This window comes from Salvelinus fontinalis, chromosome 35 (genome assembly GCF_029448725.1).
Source record: "Salvelinus fontinalis isolate EN_2023a chromosome 35, ASM2944872v1, whole genome shotgun sequence".
Taxonomy (NCBI): Eukaryota; Metazoa; Chordata; class Actinopteri; order Salmoniformes; family Salmonidae; genus Salvelinus; species Salvelinus fontinalis.
This window is the reverse complement of record NC_074699.1, coordinates 24934710-24942073: the sequence shown is the minus strand read 5'-3', so window position 1 is coordinate 24942073 and position 7364 is coordinate 24934710.

The following is a 7364-nucleotide window of genomic DNA, read 5'->3' as shown; positions in this document are numbered from 1 at the left end:
ACATGAGCAGTTTTTTGTGGTACATCACACTTAACTCTACCAACATGAGCAGTTTCTTATGGTACATGCCACTTAACATTACCAACTCGAGCAGTTTCTTATGGTACACTACATTTAACATTTCCAACATGAGCCGTTTATTATGGTACATGACACGTAACATTACCAACATGAACAGTTTATTATGGTACATGCCACCTACCATTACCAACATGAAAAGTTTATTATGGTAATGACACATAACATTACCATCATGAGCAGTTTATTATGGTGCATGACACTTAACATTACCAACATGAGCAGTTTATTATGGTACATGACACATAACATTACCAACATGAGCAGTTTATTATGGTACATGACACTTAACATTACCAACATGAGCAGTTTCTTATGGTACATGGCCCTTAACATTACCAACATGAGCAGTTTATTATGGTATAAGACACTTAACATTACAGTCATGAGCAGATTCTTATGGTACATGACACTTACCATTACCAACATGAGCAGTTTATTATGGTACATGACACTTAACATTACCATCATGAGCAGTTTATTATGGGACATGACACTTAACATTACCAACATGAGCAGTGTATTATGGTACATGACACTTAACATTACCAACATGAGCATTTTATTTTGGTACATGCCACTTAACATGACCAACATGAGCAGTTTATTATGGTACATGACACTTTACATTACCAACATGAGCAGTTTCTTATGGTACATCACACTTAACATTACCAACATGAGCAGTTTCTTATGGTACATGACACTTAACATTACCAACATGAGCAGTTCCTTATGGTACATGACACTTAATATTACCAACATGAGCAGTTTATTATGGTAATGACACATAACATTACCATGATGAGCAGTTTATTATGGTACATGATACTTAACATTACCAACATGAGCAGTTTATTATGGTATATGACACTTAATATTACCAACATGAGCAGTTTCTTATGGTACATGACCGTTAACATTACCAACATGAGCAGTTTATTATGGTATAAGACACTTAACATTACCATCATGAGCAATGTATTATGGTACATGCCACTTAACATTACCAACATGAGCAGTTTATTATGGTACATTACACTTAACATTACCAACATGGGCAGTTTATTATGGTACATGACACTTACCATTACCAACATGAGCAGTTTATTATGGTACATGACACTTAACATTCCCATCATGAGCAGTGTATTATGGTACATGTCACTTAACATTACCAACATGAGCAGTTTATTATGGTAATGACGCATAACATTACCATCATGAGCAGTTTATTATGGTACATGACACTTAACTTTACCAACATGAGCAGTTTATTATGGTACATGACACTTAACTTTACCAACATGAGCAGTTTATTATGGTACATGACACTTAACATTACAAACATGAGCAGTTTCTTATGGTACATGACACTTAACATTACCAACATAAGCAGTGTATTATGGTACATGACACTTAACATTACCAACCTGAGCATTTTATTATGGTACATGCCACTTAACATGACCAACACGGGCAGTTTATTATGGTACATGACACTTAACATTACCAAAATGAGCAGTTTCTTATGGTACATGACACTTAACATTACCAACACAAGCAGTTTCTTATGAGACACTACATTTAACATGTCCAACATGAGCAGTTTCTTATAATACACTACATTTAACATGTCCAACATGAGCAGTGTATTATGGTACATGACACTTAACATTACAAACATGAGCATTTTATTATGGTACATGCCACTTAACATGACCAACATGAGCAGTTTATTATGGTACATGACACTTAACATTACCAACAGGAGCAGTTTCTTATGGTACATCACACTTAACATTACCAACATGAACAGTTTCTTATGGTACATGACACTAAACATTACCAACACGAGCAGTTTTTTATGGTACACTACATTTAACATGTCCAACATGAGCAGTTTCTTATGGTACATGACACATAACATTACCAACATGAGCAGTTTCTTATGGTACATGACACTTAACATTACCAACACAAGCAGTTTCTTATGATACACTACATTTAACATGTCCGACATGAGCAGTTTCTTATAATACACTACATTTAACATGTCCAACATGAGCAGTGTATTATGGTACATGACACTTAACATTACAAACATGAGCATTTTATTATGGTACATGCCACTTAACATGACCAACATGAGCAGTTTATTATGGTACATGACACTTAACATTACCAACAGGAGCAGTTTCTTATGGTACATCACACTTAACATTACCAACATGAACAGTTTCTTATGGTACATGACACTAAACATTACCAACACGAGCAGTTTTTTATGGTACACTACATTTAACATGTCCAACATGAGCAGTTTCTTATGGTACATGACACATAACATTACCAACATGAGCAGTGTCTTATGGTACATGACACTTAACATTACCAACATGATCAGTGTATTATGGTAATGACACATAACATTACCATCATGAGCAGTTTATTATGGTACATGATACTTAACATTACCAACATGAGCAGTTTCTTATGGTATATGACCCTTAACATTACCAACATGAGCAGTTTATTATGGTACAAGACACTTAATATTACCATCATGAGCAGTGTATTATGGTACATGCCACTTAACATTACCAACATGAGCAGTTTCTTATGGTACACTACATTTAACATTTCCAACATGAGCAATTTATTATGGTACATGACACTTAACATTACCAACATGAGCCGTTTCTTGTGATACATGACACTTAACATTTCCAACTTGTGCAGTTTCTTATGGTACATGACACTTACCATTACCAACATGAGAAGTTTCTTATGGTACATGGCATTTAACATTACCAACATGGGCAGTTTCTTATGGTACATGACACTTAACATTACCAACATGAGCAGTTTTTTGTGGTACATCACACTTAACTCTACCAACATGAGCAGTTTCTTATGGTACATGCCACTTAACATTACCAACTCGAGCAGTTTCTTATGGTATACTACATTTAACATTTCCAACATGAGCCGTTTATTATGGTACATGACACGTAACATTACCAACATGAACAGTTTATTATGGTACATGCCACCTACCATTACCAACATGAGCAGTTTATTATGGTAATGACACATAACATTACCATCATGAGCAGTTTATTATGGTGCATGACACTTAACATTACCAACATGAGCAGTTTATTATGGTACATGACACTTAACATTACCAACATGAGCAGTTTCTTATGGTACATGGCCCTTAACATTACCAACATCAGCAGTTTATTATGGTATAAGACACTTAACATTACAGTCATGAGCAGATTCTTATGGTACATGACACTTACCATTACCGACATGAGCAGTTTATTATGGTACATGACACTTAACATTACCATCATGAGCAGTTTATTATGGTACATGACACTTAACATTACATTTACATTTAAGTCATTTAGCAGACGCTCTTATCCAGAGCGACTTACAAATTGGTGCATTCACCTTATGACATCCAGTGGAACAGCCACTTTACAGTAGTGCATCTAACTCTTTTAAGGGGGGGGGGGGGGCAGAAGGATTGCTTTATCCTATCCTAGGTATTCCTTGAAGAGGTGGGGTTTCAGGTGTCTCCGGAAGGTGGTGATTGACTCCGCTGTCCTGGCGTCGTGAGGGAGTTTGTTCCACCATTGGGGTGCCAGAGCAGCGAACAGTTTTGACTGGGCTGAGCGGGAACTGTACTTCCTCAGTGGTAGGGAGGCGATGAACGCAGTGCCCTTGTTTGGGTGTAGGGCCTGATCAGAGCCTGAAGGTACTGAGGTGCCGTTCCCCTCACAGCTCCGTAGGCAAGCACCATGGTCTTGTAGCGGATGCGAGCTTCAACTGGAAGCCAGTGGAGAGAGCGGAGGAGCGGGGTGACGTGAGAGAACTTGGGAAGGTTGAACACCAGACGGGCTGCGGCGTTCTGGATGAGTTGTAGGGGTTTAATGGCACAGGCAGGGAGCCCAGCCAACAGCGAGTTGCAGTAATCCAGACGGGAGATGACAAGTGCCTGGATTAGGACCTGCGCCGCTTCCTGTGTGAGGCAGGGTCGTACTCTGCGGATGTTGTAGAGCATGAACCTACAGGAACGGGCCACCGCCTTGATGTTAGTTGAGAACGACAGGGTGTTGTCCAGGATCACGCCAAGGTTCTTAGCGCTCTGGGAGGAGGACACAATGGAGTTGTCAACCGTGATGGCGAGATCATGGAACGGGCAGTCCTTCCCCGGGAGGAAGAGCAGCTCCGTCTTGCCGAGGTTCAGCTTGAGGTGGTGATCCGTCATCCACACTGATATGTCTGCCAGGCATGCAGAGATGCGATTCACCACCTGGTCATCAGAAGGGGGAAAGGAGAAGATTAATTGTGTGTCGTCTGCATAGCAATGATAGGAGAGACCATGTGAGGTTATGACAGAGCCAAGTGACTTGGTGTATAGCGAGAATAGGAGAGGGCCTAGAACAGAGCCCTGGGGGACACCAGTGGTGAGAGCGCGTGGTGAGGAGACAGATTCTCGCCACGCCACCTGGTAGGAGCGACCTGTCAGGTAGGACGCAGTCCAAGCGTGGGCCGCGCCGGAGATGCCCAACTCGGAGAGGGTGGAGAGGAGGATCTGATGGTTCACAGTATCGAAGGCAGCCGATAGGTCTAGAAGGATGAGAGCAGAGGAGAGAGAGTTAGCTTTAGCAGTGCGGAGTGCCTCCGTGATACAGAGAAGAGCAGTCTCAGTTGAATGACTAGTCTTGAAACCTGACTGATTTGGATCAAGAAGGTCATTCTGAGAGAGATAGCAGGAGAGCTGGCCAAGGACGGCACGTTCAAGAGTTTTGGAGAGAAAAGAAAGAAGGGATACTGGTCTGTAGTTTTTGACATCGGAGGGATCGAGTGTAGGTTTTTTCAGAAGGGGTGCAACTCTCGCTCTCTTGAAGACGGAAGGGACGTAGCCAGCGGTCAAGGATGAGTTGATGAGCGAGGTGAGGTAAGGGAGAAGGTCTCCGGAAATGGTCTGGAGAAGAGAGGAGGGGATAGGGTCAAGCGGGCAGGTTGTTGGGCGGCCGGCCGTCACAAGACGCAAGATTTCATCTGGAGAGAGAGGGGAGAAAGAGGTCAAAGCACAGGGTAGGGCAGTGTGAGCAGAACCAGCGGTGTCGTTTGACTTAGCAAACGAGGATCGGATGTCGTCGACCTTCTTTTCAAAATGGTTGACGAAGTCGTCTGCAGAGAGGGAGGAGGAGGGGGGAGGGGGAGGAGGATTCAGGAGGGAGGAGAAGGTGGCAAAGAGCTTCCTAGGGTTAGAGGCAGATGCTTGGAATTTAGAGTGGTAGAAAGTGGCTTTAGCAGCAGAGACAGAAGAGGAAAATGTAGAGAGGAGGGAGTGAAAGGATGCCAGGTCCGCAGGGAGGCGAGTTTTCCTCCATTTCCGCTCGGCTGCCCGGAGCCCTGTTCTGTGAGCTCGCAATGAGTCGTCGAGCCACGGAGCGGGAGGGGAGGACCGAGCCGGCCTGGAGGATAGGGGACATAGAGAGTCAAAGGATGCAGAAAGGGAGGAGAGGAGGGTTGAGGAGGCAGAATCAGGAGATAGGTTGGAGAAGGTTTGGGCAGAGGGAAGAGATGATAGGATGGAAGAGGAGAGAGTAGCGGGGGAGAGAGAGCGAAGGTTGGGACGGCGCGATACCATCCGAGTAGGGGCAGTGTGGGAAGTGTTGGATGAGAGCGAGAGGGAAAAGGATACAAGGTAGTGGTCGGAGACTTGGAGGGGAGTTGCAATGAGGTTAGTGGAAGAACAGCATCTAGTAAAGATGAGGTCAAGCGTATTGCCTGCCTTGTGAGTAGGGGGGGAAGGTGAGAGGGTGAGGTCAAAAGAGGAGAGGAGTGGAAAGAAGGAGGCAGAGAGGAATGAGTCAAAGGTAGACATGGGGAGGTTAAAGTCACCCAGAACTGTGAGAGGTGAGCCGTCCTCAGGAAAGGAGCTTATCAAGGCATCAAGCTCATTGATGAAGTCTCCAAGGGAACCTGGAGGGCGATAAATGATAAGGATGTTAAGCTTGAAAGGGCTGGTAACTGTGACAGCATGGAATTCAAAGGAGGCGATAGACAGATGGGTAAGGGGAGAAAGAGAGAATGACCACTTGGGAGAGATGAGGATCCCGGTGCCACCACCCCGCTGACCAGAAGCTCTCGGGGTGTGCGAGAACACGTGGGCAGACGAAGAGAGAGCAGTAGGAGTAGCAGTGTTATCTGTGGTGAGCCATGTTTCCGTCAGTGCCAAGAAGTCGAGGGACTGGAGGGACGCATAGGCTGAGATGAGCTCTGCCTTGTTGGCCGCGGATCGGCAGTTCCAGAGGCTACCGGAGACCTGGAACTCCACGTGGGTCGTGCGGGCTGGGACCACCAGGTTAGGGTGGGCGCGGCCACGCGGTGTGAAGCGTTTGTATGGTCTGTGCAGAGAGGAGAGAACAGGGATAGACAGACACATAGTTGACAGGCTACAGAAGAGGCTACGCTAAAGCAAAGGAGATTAGAATGACAAGTGGGCTACACGTCTCGAATGTTCAGAAAGTTAAGCTTACGTTGCAAAAAAATCTGATCTGATTGACTAAAATGATATAGTACTGCTGGCTGGTGAAGTAGCCTGGCTAGCAGTGGCTGCGTTGTTGAAAGTGAAGCTGGCTAGGTGACCTCGACAATTTCTCTAAATTTCTCTAAACTACACAATTATCATGGATACAAGGACAGCAAAGACAACTAGCTAACACTACGCTAATCAAGTCGTTCCGTTGTAATGTAAGTTTCTACAGTGCTGCTATTCGGTAGAAGTTGGCTAGCTAGCAGTGTTAGCTAGCAGTGTTGGCTAGGTAGGAGGACGGCAGCGCGGCAGGCGAAAATAGCTGGCTAGCTAACCGATAATTACTCAAAGCTACACAATTATCTTAGATACAAAGATAGCAAAGAAAACTATGTAGCTAGCTAACACTACACAAATCAAGTCGTTCCGTTGTAATGTAATCGTTTCTACAGTGCTGCTAATCGGTGGCTAGCTGGCTAGCTAGCAGGGTTGACTACGTTACGTTACGTTACGTTAGGACGAGAATACCTGGCTAGCGAACCTCAGTGAACCTCGATAACTACACAATTATCTTTGATACAAAGACGGCTATGTAGCCAGCTAAGTAGCTAGCTAAGATCAAACAAATCAAAGATAGCAAAGACAACTGTGTAGCCAGCTAACACTACACTGATCAAGTCGTTCCGTTGTAATGCACTCGTTTCTACAATGCTGCTATTCG